Consider the following 21,377-nt stretch of genomic DNA (forward strand, 5'->3'; position numbering starts at 1 on the left):
ACTCCAATCAGATAAGTTTTATTCCTTCTCCGACAGTCATCCAAATTTGGATTTTTCTTTTCATTCTATAATTGTCGAAATCAGTGTGTTTCGTCACTAATAATCTTACTTTTCTAAAGCTTTGAGATAAGTTTTATTCCAAACAAATAAGAAGGAGTGTCAAGGTATACTACCAAGAATCAAGGTTACATGATGCAAAATAAGGCCATGAAAGGCGGGAGATAAAAATAATAAGATATGGGAGAAAGAAAAGTGAAATCAAAAGTGGATCAACAATGTCAGGAGAGACATATGATCACGGCTAAAAGGGTTTGAAGGAAAACATACAGAGGGAAATCCTATAGTCAAGGATCAATTACAAGGACAAAACGGTCTTTTTCAACCATTCCAAGGCGATAAAAAAGAGACGAAGAGAAGCCTCACCATCGGCAAGAATACCCCAGTTAACCACCCTGCTTTAAACTAACGAAGTTTTCTTTGATTTAAAACAGGGGCAAAGACAATATTTGTGTCAGGAAATACCTAGATAAGAAAAGAAGAAGTCAGGCGTCCACCTGGAGAATGAGGATGAAAGAATTGAAGAAGAAATCAGGCGTCCACCTGGAGAACGAGGACAAAGAATTGAAAAAGTCAGGCGTCCACCTGGAGAATGAGGATGAGAATTAAAGAAGTCAGGCGTCCACCTAGAGAATGAGGATGAGAAAAGAAGAAGTCAGGCGTCCACCTGGAGAATGAGGATGAAAGAATTGAAGAAGAAATCAGGCGTCCACCTGGAGAACGAGGACAAAGAATTGAAGAAGTCAGGCGTCCACCTGGAGAATGAGGATGAAGAAGTTAAAAAGAAGTCAGGCGTCCACCTGGAGAATGAGGATGAAAAAGTTAAAAAGAAGTCAGGCGTCCACCTGGAGAATGAGGATGAAGAATTAAAGAAAGAAGTCAGGCGTCCACCTGGAGAATGAGGATGAGAAAAGAAGAAGTCAGGCGTCCACCTGGAGAACGAGGATGAAAAAGAAGAAGTCAGGCGTCCACCTAGAGAATGAGGATGAAAGAATTGAAGAAGAAATCAGGCATCCACCTGGAGAACGAGGACAAAGAATTGAAGAAGTCAGGCATCCACCTGGAGAATGAGGATGAATCCGCAGTCAGGCACCCACCTGGAGAACAAGGGAATACAATTGAAGTATTGAAGTCAAAAGCCCGCTCATATGAGAAGGGAGCACACTTAGAATCAATAAAGCAGAGGAGTCTAACAAAATCCCCAGCAAGAAACAACAAGAGTCCCAAACAGATGAAGAAAATACGGGACACGATAAAAAGGAAAACGGAATGAGCCAAATGCCCAAGAGTCACCAAGATATCAAGACAACAAGAAACGCAAGGGCATGATCTAGATAAGATTTTATAATTCATGTACCATAGTCTAGTTTAGTTTTTTTTGTATTACCTTGGAAGTAAGGTGTAATAAGGAGGTCAGTAAGCAGTAAAAATAGCACGAAGCAGCAGTAACATCACAGTCCCACGGTAGTCCCAGCTACCCAAAACTTCCCGAACTACATTGACCTGATTCCTTTATAGCCAAGGATATGTAGGAAACCTTTGAAGCAGAGGTTCGGTCAAATCTTTCAAAAAATGCTTCCCACGGAGTATTTGAACGGGCAAAAATAGCTCGTGTCCGCTCACTTTATCTTTGCACGAAAACTCTTCGAGTTTCCGCACAAAGAGGGGCAGCTGTGAGCACGTAATTTTTGCCTTACGAAAACTACTCCAAAATAAATCAAAAAATAAAATAAATTTCTTTTACTGTGTAATTTCTGAATTTGCGTGGTGTTAAATATTTGTGTTACGTCCGTAAATGTTTACTTTGTCATAATAAAAATAAAAATTAAAATAAAATACATGTTGCATGCATATAGGATTTAATTATGCATTTGAAAGATAATTTAAATAAAATCACAAAAAATATGCATTCGTTCTATTTTTAAAGGTGTCGTTATGTGATTAATGTTTTATCTACGTGTTAATGGTTATTTAAAAATAATTAGTATTATTGTAATGATAATTTTGTTTTTATAATTTTTTGATTAGGATTTTATTAATTAATAATAGAATAGAATAAAATAAAATAAGTTGTAAAATAAAAAATTGGACCTGGATTAAAATCCAAGCCCAAAACCAAATTACTCCCCCTTCAGCCCAATTCAGGCAACCCAGGCACCGGTCCAAATCAAACGAGTCAAAACGACATCGTTTGATTGTAGTTTATCAGGGACCGTTGGATCAAAGCCAACCAACGGCTGAGATCCCACGAACCTTAACCCATATCCATTACCCGACCCAGTGCCCCGATTCAGCCCGACCCCAGCAGTAAACCAAACGACACCGTTTGGCTAAGTGAACTAATCCTGGCCATCTATTCTCATTGATCCAACGGTCAAGATTAATCCACCCCACCCCTATATAAGGACCAAAACCTTACCCCGGCCCCCCTAGCCAAACCCCCCTCCTTCCCTATTCATCGTCCTTTCCGAAACTCACCCCTAACCCTAGCCGCCCTAGGATCCCACCGCCTGAAACCCGGCGGCATCAACGCCGCCGGTCACCAAAATAACACCCTAGACTCCTCACCACTTCCTCTACACAGATCTAACCTTAGTTTCCTTCGAATCAGACCCCAACTCTTCGAATATTAAATCGAAGGTGGGTCTGAAAACTCAAACCTTTCCAATGGCTTCCAAAATAACACCATAGTACCCCCTAGCATGCCTCGTTATGGATCTGAAGTTTGTTTGGCTCGAATCATTTCCGAGCTTCTCGAATCTTCTTTTGAAGATTCGGACCAAACAAGAACAAACTCAGATTCCTCCCAAATTAACATCAAATGACCTTTAGGCTTCCCTCACCCTTGTGCCATCTTTGGTTTCCCTCGAATCTACCCAGAAGTGTTCGGATTTAAAAGCCAAAGTCTGAAACCCTAAATTTTTCAATCTTGGCATCTTTTCCACTTCAGACGAAAGATTGAGGTTTAATCGACCTTAGTCAAAGTATTTTCAGTAGAAAATACTTTGACTAAGGTCTGTTTGATTTCAAACAAAATCCAAATCCAAGTTGAGTTGAGTCCGGTTGAATTTGAAAGTTCAGAGGTAATTTTCTGTTTCTTATGTGTATTCTACGTATATTCTATGTTCGTTTCATTAGTTTGTTTAAATTTTCATAATTTTCTAGTCAATTCTATTATACTGTCTCCTACCCGTCTATCTGATTCCAAATGTGAATTGTTTCTGTTGTTCATGATTATTTACAATGTGAGTAATCGACTCGATTAAGTTCGTCGATTAGTTATATTGTGAATTCTCATTTATGATAATGCTAATTTAAACAGCCTGCTTCTATTGTTTTAGACTGATTATGGACAAATGTTGTAAATAGTCTACTGATTAATACTTGTCAATTAAATCATGTTTGTTTGCAAATCAGTAAATTCAAATGTATGATGTGTATATATTGTTTTCTGAACAGGGCATTGCCAGTATATTGACAATGCTCCTATGTATGTTTGATCTTGATTCAATGTTTAAGTCCAAGTCTGAATTGTTATAATGATTTCATTGATATGTTGTTATGATGTTAGTTCTGAATTCAGTGTGATTTTACAAATGTTGATTAGATGTAATTGTGTTAGAAGGTTACATTCTTAGATAGGATTCAGTCCAAAACTTTAGGATTGGTTATAGCTGCTTAAACAGATTTTAAAATCTGTATTGTTAGATTCTGAATTTAAGGCAGTAATAACAGTAATTACAGTAGGAAATCTGGGACATTTTTTGGGACAGAATAGTGAGGGCAATGTGATAGAATAGTGGACTGAAAGTGGAATGTTAGTTGGCTATAATTTAAGATACTAATGGGAAACAAAGGGTAATGGGCTGTTGAAAAATCAGGATAAGAGCACTTAGATTTAAAGTATTCAAAAGCAGTTTTAATGGAAAACTTTCTGATTTTAAAAAGAGAAACGGGTCCAGGCAGCACTAGAAGGGTATAGGACAGCCCTGTATAAATAGAGGGGATTGGGACTGATTTAGAGAGAGATTTGAAGAGAGAAAAAGATCAGTCTTTGAGAGAGAAAGAAGGGAGCTTTTTCAGAAAGAAAAACAAGGAAAAAAAGAGAGCTTTCAGGCAGATTTTAGCAGATTTTAAGAAGAAAATCAGGAGTTCAAAAGAAAATCTGATTTAGCAGATTTTAAGAGAGTGAAAAGTCAGATTTGAATATGGAAAGTCAAGCAGAAAATCAAAAATGAAAATCTGAAGAGGAAAAAGAAACAGAAAAGAAACAAAAGAGAACAGTCACACACACACACACAGATACAACAACAGAAACAGAAAATCAGAAAAATGGGAATTTGAAACTGAAAAGAAACTGAAATCTGAAATATTATTCTTTCGTTGAATCTGTTCAAATTTATTTGATTCCATTGTTCAGTTAAAATCTTAAGTGTCTTTAAAAATATTGTACTGTGCATCTGGTTTCCTCGGGTCGTATTATTGCTCAAATCTGTGGAACTACTGCTATTCTGCTGAATTTGTTACTGCTGCTACTGCTGAAATTTTAACTCCTTCTTCCTTCATTGCCAGGTACACATCTTTTAAACTTATGTTGTGATGGGTTTCAACATGACAATAAATAAAGTTTGAGTTGTAATATTACTTTCTATTCATTTGAGTTCTTTAGCTAAAAAATTCAGTTTTGTTTCTTGATCAAATAAGTAGTATATGTTGACAGGATGACTGTAAGATAAATGTCCTTTATTGCAGTCTGTATAAGTGTTGTAACAAGGTTAAATTTCTAAATTTTCATTAAAGTATAGTTATGATTGAATAGTTAAGATAGGAAATTTGGCGTAAAATTGGCCATTATTTAAACTTTATGGTATTGTTAGCTAGGTATAGCATGATATGGAAATATCAAGGAAATATGCTATTAGTTTATTTTGTTAGTTAATTAGTTCTTGTTCAAAGCTAGTTAATGATTGGTTGCATTTTTATTTATATATGGTGTAATAATGATTATGGTTAACATCAATAGTTGGAAGTTGCATTAGTATCCTCCGCTATGTTTGCAAACGTCAAAATAGGGCGAATAATGTTGTATGCAATATTACTTATTAAGTCAATTAGGTAGATTTGTTCTCTTTCTTAAAATAACAAATGGCCTAGGAATGTTATAATATGAAAGTTAGCAACAAGGGTTCTCATAAATTGAGAATCCAATCGGATTGATTATATATATATATCTTACATTTAACCATAAGCAGAATCAATAAAATAATTAGGTCTGTTAGATTAAAAGTAAATATATGAGAATAAGATGAGATGTACAAGCACAAATTGCAACACTTTATATCAATGGCAATTGGAGATAGAATTTGCACTAAATAAATAAATAAAATTGTTCAAAAATACTTCTTCCCTTCATAAATCATTTTTATGAGTTTCATATGCAATTCATCCTTCGGTATATGTATATAATGTATTTGTGAAGAATAGTATTAATCATGTTCCTATTCTTTACTTTGAATTTGAATAGTCTGGATGAATACAATTTATACGCGGAAAATATAATCGACTATCTATATTTAATAAATTGTGAATTTCTTTTAAAAGAATTCAAAGACATCCCTTAAATATGAATTTCTCAGTATTCTCATATAAAATGTGTAGATACAACAAATAATTTGTGAAAATTCATAATACAATTAAGATGATTTGGTGTAATTAGGGATACATTCGCGTAACCTGATTATACCGATAAAAGCAATTCGAATTATGCGTACGCGCAATTTCGAGCGAATATTTAATACAAAGGATTTCTTTGAGGATGTCAAAATAGTTTCATATAACCCGAGACGTGCAGTTCATTGTCTAAATATAAGGGTGATGACGTTCATAATTTTGTTTTAAATCACGCACATAAGAATTTGTAATAAAGGAAATGATATGGTCAAATTTTATTGTGTACACGTATGCGTGGCACGATTCCCGGTAATTATAAAAGGTATATAATACGAATATACGTACGCGTAATTCGTTTATATAATTGTAAACAATAAGTAAAAGCGGTAATAAAATCATGCAATAAAATCGTGTTTAGTAAAATCAAGATAATTAAGCCGAGAATAAAAGCAGTTAAGCGACCGTGCTAGAACCACGGAATTCGGAAATGCCTAACACCTTCTTCCGGATTAACAGAATTCCTTACTCAGGATTTCTGGTTCGCAGAATAATAAACAGAGTCATAATCTCCTCGATTCAGGGATTAAAACAGGTGACTTGGGACGCCTTAAAATTCCCAGGTGGCGACTCTGAAATAATTAAATAAATCTCGTTTCGACTGTCCTTTAATTGGAAAAACTCCCACGCACCCTTGCGGGGGCGGAAAAAGGTGGTGCGACAGCAGTTATACAAAAATTCCATATGGATTCATACAAGTATTGCTCGAATTACTATAGCATAGACTACTTGCTGAAAACATATGGGATACCAGTAAATCCATTGCCTGATGAAACAACGTGGAAAATTCCAGAAGATGTCTCTTCGTAGGTGGTACTTCCACCAAAAGGAAAAATCAAACCAGGAAGACCTAAAAAGAAGAGAGGCATAGGAGGCTGGGAAGGAAATACAGTTACATGTGCACTATGCGGGAGAAAAGGACACAACCGGAGAACATGCCGAAATATTCCAAAGAGAGATTGATATAATGCTTCAATGTTTTTATAGAACTCATATATCGTAGAATCATAGCATTTGAATTGCAAAAAAAATAAAATGCATTTCTTGCACTAGACATATATTTGGTATGATGATTCTTTGAGAAATTATTTTTTGGCAACAAATTTATATGGCTACTTGTATTTTCAATAAGAATTTATTTATTTTATATTTTAGTATATAAAAGTGGGATGCACTTACATCTAGTTGCTGCACGAAAAAAGATGCTCAAATATATATGTGATACCCAAGTGGTATATCTGTATACCTTATTGGTATATCTGTATATCTTATTAGTATCAAAATATGTGCAGAAATAGAAGTGATGCTGCAAATGCAACATTTGTACATACTTTGTTAACAAAATGGGCACGCTTTGCAGCTCATGTCTGTATTGAAGTATAACAAATTGGAAGCCATTTACATGCAGTTATTGTACATCATCAGGTACATTAATACAAGGTGATACCCAAATGTTATATTTGTATACCTCGCTGGTATATAGTGGTATTGCACTAATATGGCTAAAACAAAATATGCGCAGAAATACAAATGGTGCACCAGATACAATGTGATACCCAAAATGCGCACGCTTTGCAACTCATGTCAGTACTTACATCTAGTTGCTGAAGGAAAAAAGGTGAGTCAAATACGACGTGATACCCAAATGGTATATCAGTATACATTATTGGTATATAGTTCTACTACACTAATACACCATCTATGCTAAAACTACAGATGAACATTAAAGCTTAGACCATCATCACATTCGAAAGAAGATCATTTAACTTCTGTCACAACTACTTTGTATGTTGTTGGAAGTGTTCGCTTCATCTGTCCCTAATTTTCACTTGCAGAATCCATTAAACCTTACCCTCTGGCAAAGGAATGGACCTCGACATCCTAATAAACCAACAACTTTATGAAAGAAGCCTAAGAAAAGCCTAATAAAACAAGCTGAAATCAGAAACAAAATCAGCAAATTTTCAGCATCAAGAGACATAACTAAACTGATAAATCCCATGTACTTGAAGAAATCTATACCACATATTCTGAACCAGAATAATTAAATATGACAAAAGAAACATTAGCAGCTGGAAATATTTTACAAAGGCACAAGTTTCCTACAGTCCTGAATCAGCAGAAGGTCATTTACTACTAATGATACCATACTTCACCAAAACTATTAAAATCCTGCAAAGTTTAACTAAAACCAAAAGGAGACCTACACTACTTCTTGCGTTTCTTTCCACGAATCTTTTTAGATGCTACTGGAGCCTCAGATTCACTTGATTCGCCATGCAACTGCTTGTTCCTCCCATAGTTCCACAACAGTATACCAAACCTAGCTCGAAGACCATCCACATCAAAATTGGCAACATGGATTGGAAGATCTTCAATAATATACTCAGCAAAGCAAGCAACATATACTCCACAATCTCTGAAATAAAACAAATGAATAGACTATACAAATCAATTAGAAGTGAAAATGTTAATATGAATGAGGAAAACAAAGTAAAAAAAAAAGTAACTATTCTTACGAATTTTGCTATGTTGGCAGATTTGTAATCAGTTCAATCTCAAAAGGATCAGTCAACTTCTTTCCCATGTGCAGACCATTTTCTACTACAATGTCACTTCTTTGGTTATAAAATTCAATACTAACTAGAAATGGGGGGATAAACAAAGCATAAGCCTCTGCCACTTTTTGAATAGCTTTTTTGTGCTTTCGACTACGCAGCGAGTCATATACGTAAAAACATCTCTTGTGGAATGACACACACCCCAATATCCAATGCCAAATTTCTGCCAAATTAATTGGAAAAATGACATGATCAACCTGGTGCCATGGAGTGTTGCAATGCATCCTAAATCCTTTCATGTACTCCATGATATCGTCTGATCTATCAATCAAATGATCTTGTTTCCCACCTTTTATAAATTCTGTGAAAACCCTTTGAATGATATTATTAAAAAGAGTATCTGTAGTTGTGACTTTGATTGGCATATTAGTTTCATATTTCGCCTTCTTCCTAAGATAGTAGAATATAATATTCAAGTGCTGCAAAAAGAGAGGAAGAAAACATGACTACCACTAACAATATGAATGAACTACTACAACAACAAAAATAAAAAGCAGTACACATACCGAACTAGAGAGCGGCCTGCCAGAATAGTTTAAGGTATGGAAAAACGTCTTATCATCAATCTGTTCAACTTCAAAGTCAAAACAAGGCTCTAGCTTTTGATCACCAGGTAAATACACTTCCCTATTTCGTATAAAAGAAGATATGGATAAGAAATATAACAACAAACATTAAGAAAAAATGAAAACAAAAGTACATGGAAACGATTACGCACTCTCCCAATTGCATGTTTGCTTCAACAAAGTTTGAGAATGCAGTCGTAAGCTTAAAATCAACAGTCTCTGAAATGTCATTTACAAATGGAAATCTTCCTTTGATAACCTTCGAGGATCCCCCAATTGCACTAACACCAGATTGCCAGTCATTCCTATACAGCGACTATTTTACAGTTGCGGGGCGCCTTCTCCGTGCGAAAACTGTGGGAGTAGTTTCAAATTCTGTTTGTATCTGGACAATACTTCTTGATACCGACTGATCAGGTTTAGACTTATTTACAGCACGAGTTGTCAGTTCATTTCCAGATTGATTTACATTACGTCTCCCTCCTTGTGTAATGGCAGCAATTAGATCAAGTTGAGAATCAGTATATTCAAAATCAGAATCCAAGTGAAGATCACCCTCGTGTCGACATGGAGCTTAAATTAGAAAATGCTAGTGAATAAATAAATATACAAAGTTAAGAAATTTAGAAAAAAAGAATGAAAAGTTATATATAGAAGGCATTACCATAAGGCAAATTCACATTACTGCCACCAACATCCACTTGACCAACACCATCAACCCGACATGTTGAACATATAAAAGCATTATCAGCATCACTACTTAAATAAAAATTAAAAAACTATCAAGAACCTATCATTTACATACTAACTACAGAATTAGTAACATCAACATCGTACCCTGTGGAGCAGTATTAGACTCAATAACAACATCTGCTCATGTCTGTACAGGGATTCCTAATGGCAGCGGAGCAGGACCCAACTTTTTAACATCATGAGATGACTGCTTATATGTTGCTTGTTGTGTAATGGCGGTGATTTGATCAATTGCAGATGCAGACAGTTCAAAGTTAGAATCTAAGCCAAAATCATCATTAACTAAACCATCACTTGCTGTGACGTTCTTCACATTGACACCAGTGGCACCTCCATCTTGACCAACCCCACCAAAACCAGATACTAAACATATAAAAATATAAGCAAGAGTACTATTTTCAAAAAACAACAGCAAAAAAAAAATCAAATCTGTGATTTACATACTATAAGGCGCTTTGGGCGTGCTATCTCCAAGAACTACGGATCATTCCCAACGTGGCCACTTTCAAACTGGTCATAATCATTATGCATCTCACGAGAGTCAGGATCATTATCCTGTTGCTTATGCTGAAAATGAGAAACTAACAATTTTAGTATTATGTATATTACAAGAATACTATGTGCACTAAAGGTAAAGAATGAAATAGTATCATATAAGCATATATTGCATCTTTGAACAATATACTATAGCATTATATTATATAAAAGATCAATACCGCTGAATTTCCCTCTGGTTTCATTGACTGCCTACCAATAGCTGCAAGCACCTCCTCAAACCTGGTCTCTACAAAAAGCTTCAAAGCTTGTAACTCCTTCATTACCTCAGCATTGGTAGGTTGGGAATCACCTCCAGTACTTTCATGCATACTTTGTGTCTTTGGTAATTGCGTGCCAAAAACCTGAAAGCTATCGGGCTGACTGTCAGTGCACTCAACTTCAATTTCAAAGTTTAGACCACGCACATCAAATAGTTGCTTCTCATCATTAGTTGGGGTGATGTTCTTTAGCTGCAATTATTAAGCACACTAGTTAGAAATAGAAATGATAATAAAGTATGGAAAGATAAAAGATCCCTATTACCATATAATACCAATATAGTATATGTGTATACCAACATAGTACATCACTGAATTGGGATATAGTATACATGATACCAATATAGTATACATGTATACCAACAAAGTATATCACTGAACTGGGATATTGCTACAACTGTGACTAAACCACTGTACCAAAATATTAAGAGAGGCAATAAAACTATGAGAAAATTACCTGCTCGCATTGCAAGCTACACATTTGCAAAGCAACTCGCTCATTTGATATTTGACCCATGACTACCCAATTCAAAATTCGTGGAAGTTTGTTTCCAAGATGATCAGCAAAGTGACCATCCAAACTTGGGCAACATTCATACAACCAAGTCTGTAAAGCCAACGGGAAGCCACCGAGTCTATAAAAAGAAGGCTTATCTTGAAACTTGTTGGAACACGAGTCAATTGTAGCTTTATAAACATCTATACCCCAGGGATAATTATTAAAATCACCGCACTCAACCAAGTCAATGTAAGATCGTGAAATAACCTTTGTTTTGAGTTGAGAAAGTAAGAAGTTGTTCACAAAATAAAGAACTGCTATCTTCAATGCATCATCATCTGTTTCCCATTTCTTCTTCTTAAAACAGTCTGCTAGTTGGGCAAATGTCACGGATGCAGTCCCAAAATATTTTGAAATCAACCTATTCTCTGCTATGCTCTCTATACTTGTATCACCCTTACATTTCAACCCAGTAACAAGTGCAAATTCACCCAAGCCAAAGCGCAACCTAGAATCATTCACTACAAACCGCATCTCATTTTTCACCTCATGATGTACTTCTCTAATAAGCAAATGGTGCATAACCCGAATCTGCACAATAACTGGTGGCAGATCCAAAAAATAGCCAAAGCATGTTTTCTTAAACAGTCGAAGTTGCCTCTTTGATAAATTCGCTTTCAATTGATGAATAACATGACAGTTGGTATCCTAATCAACCTTTGGTTTATAATCTAAGTCCATAGGCACAAGGAAATCCCAACACTGCAAAACATGTTCATATAAAATAATTTCAGAAATAGAATTCACTTAAAATATAACTAAACCAACTAAAAATATTACAACTGCCATACGATACCAACACGACATATAACTATACCAGCAGGGTATACAATTCTACTGACTAATTTCCGGCAACTACAAATTTTACTTATAAGGAAACAAAAGGAAAATAGTGTGGGAACAATTTGCAGCAATACTAAGTGACCATCAATGCATAAACTTACTTTAAGTTGTTTCATTTGAAGATGCATATTCAATATTACTAGGGAGGGAAAGCCAAAAGAAACTTAGCTATTAAATCTCTAGTATCCGGAAACTATTCTATCAAATACATATTTTAGAGGATAGTAGCAAAATACTTTTCATCTTGCATATTCTTGAGATTACTAAGGAAGTAAAAGAATAGCATAAACTCACATCAAATTGCACTACAAGATAGCTAATATTCGACAAGGAACTTATGCTACAGTACCAGCGCTTCTCGCCCATTGACCCCATCCACACAATGCCACCTATAAAGAAAAGCTCATTCTGCACTCCTAACTTACACGGTCCCATTCCTTCCATGCTTCTCTCCATCACTGTCAACTGGCTAAATACTAAATCATGTACAAAACCATCTAATGCAAAGCTGAAAATCAGAAATCACACAGAGCAGCTCTGGCTTCAATAAATATGGTTGACTGCAACAACTACTGAATCAGTGACCCTTTTTAAACCTCAAGCAGAACATTAATTTAATCTGTCTATATTGATTCAAAAACATTGAGAAACTAATAGTAAAGACAAATATGCCATCCAAAATTAACAAGCTCAATATTGCAAATTAACTGGTCTGTACAATATACTAGAAAAGATCACTCAATTCCTTCACGCTCAAACACAATGTATACAAAATAATATCTTTTACTTCTTCTAAGCAGAATGATAGGCCTAAATTTTGCTAATATCACAGAAACATACATATAGAACAGCTCAAATGAACTTAACCCAAAAACTTAAAATTCGCTGGTACTTGATTTTCTCTTAGTTAATCATCTAGTGATGGATTTTGACAACTATAAACACTATTACGTCGCACTGAACATTGATGAAACGGATAGCTGGAATAAACAGATAAATGAAAATCGTAATAAATTTACAACAGTTCTCTTAAATGTACAAAATAAACTTGAAGAAATAGAATTCACTTAAAATTAACACAACTGACTATAACTATAATATAATATAAAAGCATAACAGGAAATCAAAAAATAACAATGTACTATACATTAAAAATCTCAAAGATCATAATTGTAAGAAAATTACCTTCTTGGGTGCGATACCAATTTTTTTATTCTTTAATTGAGAATCATCGCTACAATCAACATCTACTGGTTGAGTCTCTGTTTTAGGCCCGGATTCACGTCGACTTCCCCCTAACTCAGAATCCTCAACAACTTTACCTTTTCCCTTATCAGTCACAGGAACACCTCCTATGACTGGTTCGGAATTTGTGTCGGGTAATGACAGGTAGGGAGTTTCATCGACTGACGAAGCATTAATATTATTTCCTTTTCCACCCTCTAATTCTACATTTTCAGTTGTGTTTTCAACATGACTACTACTAGGGTTACGACTAAATAGAGACTGAGAATCAGAAAATATGGAAAAACTAGGAACAGACATGGCTGAGGCAACAGATTCAGCAACTACTTGTGTTGAAGAATGATATTGTCCATGGCGCCACCATCTACGCGCACAATGCTTCCGACCCATAGAGAAAACAACAACCCATAGACATTGATTCACAAAAGTACAAAGGAAAACACAAAAATCCTATGATTTTGAAAACCCACTTTCACTAAAATGTACTTTCAGAAGCAAAAATTTCACCCAAAGCAAAAATGTCACCCAAAAATAGGTACTAGACGAAGAGATAGAATGGAGTCGGAAAAAAATTAAAAACTCGAATGTGAGTGAATTTTGCGTTCTCATCGGTTGGCTATAGAGATTTGGAAACTGTACTCTAGTCTACTTGTTAACTATTAAAGAACGAAGAAAAGCGTGGGAAACTTGTGCCGGGTGAAATAGGTGGGCTGGATCGAAGATAAGGAGAGATGGGTAGATTGGGCCGCGTGAAATATGGGGGCCGGGTAAATAAATTGGGCCGACTGGGTAGGCAGGGTAAATAGTTTGGGCATGTGTATTAAAAGGTAAATAGTTTGGGCTTAATATGTATAAAGTGAGATTTTCACTATTATTAATAATATACTAATAGTAGTATAGTAATTTGCGACACTGATAGTAGTACCACGCCGGTAAAAGTAGCAGTTCTATAGTTCATTATTTTATTGCATCACCTCACCATGCAATATTAATCCCTTTCAACTAACTCAAATTTCTAGTGTAGTCCAAATAAGAATGATTTGTTACCGTCATGACATGATATAAAGATGAGATTTTTACATACTCTTTACCTCGAAAATACGAGTAACAATTAAATTAGATTAGTGGTTTTAAAGATATGTGATTTAGTTCAATACCAATTAATAATCAAGAACTAAGAAGTAGAAATGAAAGATAAAAGTGAATCAAACCAATGTCACTTAGCAGCAGTGACCTCTAGCTCAGGGACCTCGAGGTGGCTTAGGGCAGTAAGAACGATAAAATAGGAAAAGCCAAGTAAGAACAATAAAGCTAAAGGACAATTCTGATGAATAGTAGGCAAAAAGTAGAGAGTATATTCTTTGCTCAATGATTAGATGATATTACAAAGGATTGGGGTCCACTTTATATAATAGGGGAATCCTAAATAAGGAATATTTTTATTTACAGTAAGGAATATTCTTGGTACAGCTGTCTAACCGCCTAGTATGGTATTTACCGTGAAAATGGTAATAACAATTAAATTTGATTATGGGACTCTAAAAATACGTGATCTATTTTTATGCTAGTTGTTAAGTAGATGATGCTATGTATGTGAGACTTAGAAACGAAATAGGAGTTAAGGATAAAGCGATAACCAAACCGATAGGTTAACAATCGGGGCCTCGAGCTTGTCGATTCTGGGGCCTCGAGGTCGATTTTAGAGCTCGGCTGCAAGCTATCGAAGGTGGTCGAGGTATGACTAACAGTTATAATAAAATCAACGAAGGCTCTTTATGGCCAATGATAAGCAATAAATGATGAACAATAACGAAGATAATTAAAGGAAGTAATAATATAAAGAGAATGTGTTAGAGAGCAGAGCAAATCTTCTTTTATATTTCGTGTGGAGCAACTGAAGCAACAGAGGTTTACAAAATAACAAGGATCCCCTTTATACAGGAGAGGAATCCCAACATAGTACAAAATACATTAATGACAAAGAAGCAGAGATGGGACGGCTAGATGGCACCCTGATTCAGGGTTAGGGTATCCCACTAGGCTATGTCAGTCCTAGCCGTGTGCCTTAGGAACTCCCCACTTTTACCATGGCCGTGGTCAACGTCATCCCAAGGTTGAGCATCGATGAACCCCAAGGGAGGGAACTCGACCATAGCCTCGAGCCTTCGAGACGATCATCTAAGGTGCCCCGATGATGAGGAATTGGACCCTCCGATTTCGCTGTATACAGATAGTCCCCGCGTTTCTTAGAGAGGAGCGATAAGAAACGATTTTGACATCCGATTCTTCGGACTTCCCGTGATGACGTCATATAGATGATGCAAGACTCTGTGATAACCGAAAAATCCCGTCGTTTCACTTCTCTAGGATCATTCAAAGCATTACGGTTCCTCATTCTTCAAAGCTATAATATCGCTACCGGTTTAGTTCCCAAAAATGCATTAATTGTGCCTGCTGATACATCTTTCAAGGACATTGATGGCATCGTCGGTTACATTTTTCAAAAGAGTATTGATTGCGCCCGCCGGTTACTCTGCCCTTTCTCTATAAATAGGGGCTTTCTGGAACCAATTCCTTATTCAAGCGTTTTTTAATCAGCCTTTCTCCCATTTTTTACTTTCGTTCTCATACACTATCGTCTCCCATGCCTGAGGCCCGTGGCTTTAAAGTTGCCTGGTGGTGTTCTCATCAGTTATATCATGGCCTTTTCCCGGGGCCCCTCCTTGTGGAGCAAGATTGAACCAACTTGCTGTTGTTACTGCTATCGCTGTTGGCCCGAGATGAGGAGATAGGGAGGTCGATCTCTTCCATCTTGGGAAGGTATATGGACTATACATCGCTGCTCATGAGGGTGTTCGGACTATACACCGTTGCTCACCTTCCTTCCCCAGCCTGGTGTGGCACTCCACCCCCTTTGCTTTCCGTAGGGTGAAGTGGTACCTCTGGCTGGTAGCTTGCACGACGTAATGTCCCAAGAAGTGGACTCAAAGTAGCCGTGCAAGTGAGACCGACGCTCGCCAAGTCTTCTACTGGGCCGCGATCTTCCTGGCCTGGTGAGAGCCATTGCCTTTTGGCGGGCTATGACATTTTTTCATCCCTTTTCGCCCCTTCACTTTCCTCTTCTTCGTCTTCTCCCTTGGAGATTCCCTTTTGGAGGACCGAGATGAGCCCCCCAAGGAGGTGGCGCTCGAAGATACTACCGCCAAGGATGAACCTTTGAGAATAGATTAGGCTATTGTCTTTTGCCACATGTGTACTTTTTCGCTTCTTTGTTTCTGTGTAAGGACCCCTCATGGGCTTTCGTAATCATATGTAAGGACCCCTCGTAGGATTTTGTAATCAAGTGTTTTCTGAATACAAAGACGTTTTCCCAAGTTTATCTTCGATGCTTGCTATATTTCCTTTCACTTGCACTTATGGAGACTCTGAATGCGTGACTCTATCGGCTACTGCTAATATCGAACCCAGATGCGAGTGTTTTTTTCTGACCTTTGATTGACTAATACGACCTCTTGTCGAACCCTTCAACGTTCCTTGGATCGAGCTTGGATTGAATCGATAAACTTGGGTCGTGGGGACCCTTACTTCGAGTTGAATGAAAGTAACGCTTTGAGCCTTGAGACTGTGATTTATCACCTAGGCCCTACGGTAGTCTTTGATGGGAAATTTTCTCGGAGGTCCGAGGATAGGGACTGCCTTTGAGCTTTTGACAGCAGTCCCCAAGTGGAGGTTCGTTCAAACTCGGTTCACCTGGAAACTTGCTTCGAACTTAGCGTAGGTAGCCTGAAGGCGCTGTAGATAGATCCCGGAAGAGGGTTTGCCCGAACTCAGATGGTACCCCGAGGCCAAGCCCATATGGGTGGAGTTTAAGTGCTTATTTCCTTGGAGCCTAACTCCTTTTTGACGAAAGTCCCCGAGGTCAGGTACTACTTTGAGTCTTGTAATGATATCATTGGCTTCCTGGAGCCTAACCTTTTTCTGATGGAGGTCCTCGAGGTCAGGTACCACCTCGAGACTTGCAATGATGTCATTGACTTCCTGGAGCCTAACTTTTTTCTGATAGTAGTCCTCGAGGTCGGGTACCACCTAGGGATTGGTGATGATGTTGTTGGCATTTTAGAGCCTAACTTCTCTTTGATTGAGGTCCTCAAGGTTGGGTACCACCTCAGGACTGACGATGATGTCGTTGGCCTTTTAGAGCCTAACATCTCTTTGATGGAGTTCCTCGAGGTCGGGTACCACCTCAGGACTGGTGATGATGTTATTGGCCTTTTAGAGCCTAACTTCTTTTTGGTGGAGGTCCTCGAGGTCGAGTACCACCTCGGGACTGGCGATGATATCATTGGCTTCTTAGGGCCTAACTTCTATTTGGTGGAGATCCTCGAGGTCGGGTAACACCTCGGGACTTATGGGGATACGGGGATTTTCGTTCTCAAAACATTACATGGAGTCGCCTAATGTACAATATGGTTGCCAAGTTGTTGAGGTGATTTGGTAATATCAGTCAATGTTTTTAACCGGCTTTGAGGCAGGCGGATCATCGCTATTTTTTCCATATATATATATATAATATTGTTTCTGCTTTTTTGGAGATCCCACCATTTTAAGTAGTTGCCCTTCTTTTTCTGCGTTAAGCCTTTCATTATTTCAGTACTAACGCACTTGCACAGATTCCTACTTTAGTTCTCTAATTTTGCCATAGCCATGGCTACTACGTCGGGGTCTGTCCGGCAGAGAGGGGAGAGCTCCGCCTCCGGTATTCAGGACCAACGAGAGTATACCTTGAAGACTAATTCTTCGGTAGGAGAAGAGCATCTTGAGTTAGTGAGAAAAGACTACGGATGGGGGGAGAAAGTAGTGTTACAGACATTTTCCCCGGATGAGGGCATCACGGATCGTGCCGATGGATTTTTGAATGTGTACATGTATCCTTTCACACTGGGCCCCCTTGATAGGGTTGTGCTTGACTTCTGTTTAATATATCAGGTTACCTTGGCGCGGATCCACCCGTCATTTTAGCGAACAGTGTTAGTGATGAGATTTTTCGCGGAGAAGGAGGGGCTTGAACTTATGCTCAGTCATCTTATTAGGTTGTACCGACCCTTTTACCATCGAGGTCTACCAACCTTGCGATGCCGATCGACCACGCCCTTTGTTGTTGATGATGAGGAAGATGGAGACTGGGAGTGGATGAGTCACTTCGTCCGAGTGCGGACCGCTGACATTATCCCCGTGGAGCTTATATCATTCCCTAAGGAATGGAACTATACACATAAGTGGTGCATTCCGTGCCTTCTCAGTTTTGTCTATGGCGAAAACTAGTTTCGTAGCCGTGCCTTCTTTTCTTTTTCTGCAGCTGTTTCATGGGCGTCGGGCGATGTTCCTGATTTGTCGAATTAGGTTCGGAAGTTGGTGACCCAATAGACCTGTGATGAGCGCAATTGGCGAGCCTTGTCCCGAGGCAGATGGGAAGCAAAACATCATGGTGCGTGTTGTGCTATTTTTTTCCTCTCCATTCCTTTGTTTGGAGAGGCATTTTCCCTTTATGCATATTAATCTTGTTGTTGTAGGCATCGGAGAGCCTTCCGAGGCGAGGCCGCGCTCCTTTAGAGAAGGGTAAGGGTTGCCAGCTTTCGGGCTAAAGGACGACAATAATAAGTGAGAGATGCTTTTTCCGGGCGATGGCACTCAAAGCAAGGCAAAACGGGATCGGGGCTTCTGAGCAGAAGCATCGTCCGAGCCTGCTGCGTCCGTGGTTCCTGGTTCTAGAAAGATGGTTTCCCCATTGCTATCGCCTTCTTTTTCTATTGACAGTACTTCGAGGGATACTAGAAACCTGGGGTCGCATACACCAAGCGACCGTGCCTCGACCAGAGTTGACCCTTTTAGAGATGAGGGAACTAGGTTGGCAGATGTGCGCTCGGCCTTCAAGGAAGCCCAGTGGCTTCACTTCGTGATGAGTTTCGGCACAGTCCTTTTGAGCTTCATGCCTTCCCTTCCTTATTGGGTTTTCTTTTGCAGGCCTTCGACAAACTTAAGCCTGCTTCGCTGTGAAGCCAGGCTACGGAAAGCTCTGGATGAGGAGAGATCCCTTAGGCTCCTTTGTGATGAAAAGGAAGTTGAGTTGGTACACTTGAGGTATGAGGTGAGCCGAAACTTGAATTACGAGAACTACTTGAAGGAGCAGGTAATTTTCTGTTCTAGGTAAGCATGCATTCCGCCTTCTAGCTTTTGAGGCTAACGCTTCATTTATTTCAGTTGCATAAAAAGATGGAGGCCTTGGAGCGCCTTCAGGATAAAGCTAGCCGAGCCAGGCATAAGCATGATGAGCTAAAAGCTTGGGCGGAGGTTCAGGCTTTAGAGGGGAAGGGAGCCCTGGCTAAAGTTCCCACTTTTGAGGCTCAACTTCTCTTAGCTTGTGATAACGATTCGGCTCAAATAGATATGATTACGAAGCTCGAGTTTGAGCTTTCGAAGGTCAGGGTTGAGATCGTTGATGCCCGGGTTGAAGCCGTAATGAGTCGAGCTAAAGTTGACCAGGAGATGGCGATATATTTAAAGGACGCTACCGATGCTGAAGCTGAGCTGAGAAGGATCCTCGACCGTGAAGAGAGGATTGAAGAATATGCTCGTTGCAAGTCTCAAAGAAAGACCCTCGAGGAGTTCCGTGCTAGGGGTTTTGCCCTCTCGGAAGAGTTGGCGCGAGCGAGGGCGGATGAGCGTGATGCTCGGTTACTTCTGTCCGACGCCGAAGAAAGCGAAGACGAGGCCAACAGGCCATAGCTCCCAGGGGCGTAGATTTCGCCATTTGTATATAGCATTTTCAAAGTATGTTTGTAGTTGGGGATTGCATTTTTTCATATATGTGTATAAAAGAAAACCTTGCAGCTTTATTTCTTCTGTATCTCTTTCTATCTCGAATTTGGATAGGTGAACTGGTCTTTGAGTTGGTAGGAATCCTTATATTCGTGATATGTCTCTGGGGCTCATTAGGTTGGCCCGTAGGCTCTTACGCACTTGGTCGATGTGACCTTTTATGTGGGTTGGAGACAATGGCTCTTACACCTTGCTCTTAGGCATATTTAGTTAACTATTTTGGGTTCAATCTCCGAATCGGGTTTCGACTCGAGCTCATTCGACCCTCAAGTTTTGTATTTGTACGGGCTGGCGACAATGGCTCTTACGCTTTGGGCCGATGCGGCCTTTTATACGGGCTGGCAACAATGGCTCTTACGCCTTGCTCTTAGGCATATTTAGTTAACTATTTTGGGTTTAGTCTCTGAATCTAGTTTCAACTCGAGCTCATTCGACCCTCAAGTTTTGTATTTGTGCGGGCTGGCGACAATGGCTCTTACGCTTTGGGCCGATGCGGCCTTTTATACTGGCTAGCAACAATGGCTTTTGCGCCATGGGTCGAAGCGACCTTTTAGTGTGGGCTAGCGATAATGGCTCTCATGCCTTGGGTCGAAGCGACCTTTTATTGGCTTTATTTTTCCCTCATTAAGGACTTTTTGAAATAATTTTTTCCTAACTCTTCGACGGTTCGATAAAAACCTCGATTACGAGTCGTTATGTGGTGATAATCGAGCACCTCGGGAGGTTTGGCTCGAAGGCTGAGTATCTCGAAGCCTATGATTTGGAGTTGACATGGTCGAAGCTCTTTTTCCTATATCGAGGGTAGCCTGTTTTACCGGTTCTTTTCGAAGTAGATTCAAAGTAATTTAAGGCCTATGATTTTGTAGCGATGGTCGGGCGTCCCCGAGTCACGTTAGTTCGGCTGGTACAGCCTTGTGACCGGAGTTATTTGTGTTCGGCTGGAGCCTTTAAGTCCCGAGTGAAGTAGTTTCGGCATCTATATCGAGGGTATGCCTTTTAGGGGTCTTACAAGTTCGATATATAGCCAAAACTTTGAGATCGAGCTTATGCCTTTAGTGAGGTCTTATAGTTTTGGATACTTGGTACAAGTATTGTTCATGCCTTGCTTGAGGTCTTACAGGTTTTACATGCCTTTGAGGTCTTACAGTTTTGGATACTTGGTACAATTATTGTTCATGCCTTGCTTGAGGTCTTACATATATTTCTATTGCCTTATGTAGGCCTTACAAGACCGAGGCTGGCTGCATGTGGCCTTACGACCTTGGGTTTTGATAAGTCGATGGAGGTGGCGCTTGATGGCAGTCCTCGAGTCACC

The sequence above is a fragment of the Nicotiana tabacum genome, chromosome 6 (genome assembly GCF_000715075.1).
Source record: "Nicotiana tabacum cultivar K326 chromosome 6, ASM71507v2, whole genome shotgun sequence".
Classification (NCBI taxonomy): domain Eukaryota; kingdom Viridiplantae; phylum Streptophyta; class Magnoliopsida; order Solanales; family Solanaceae; genus Nicotiana; species Nicotiana tabacum.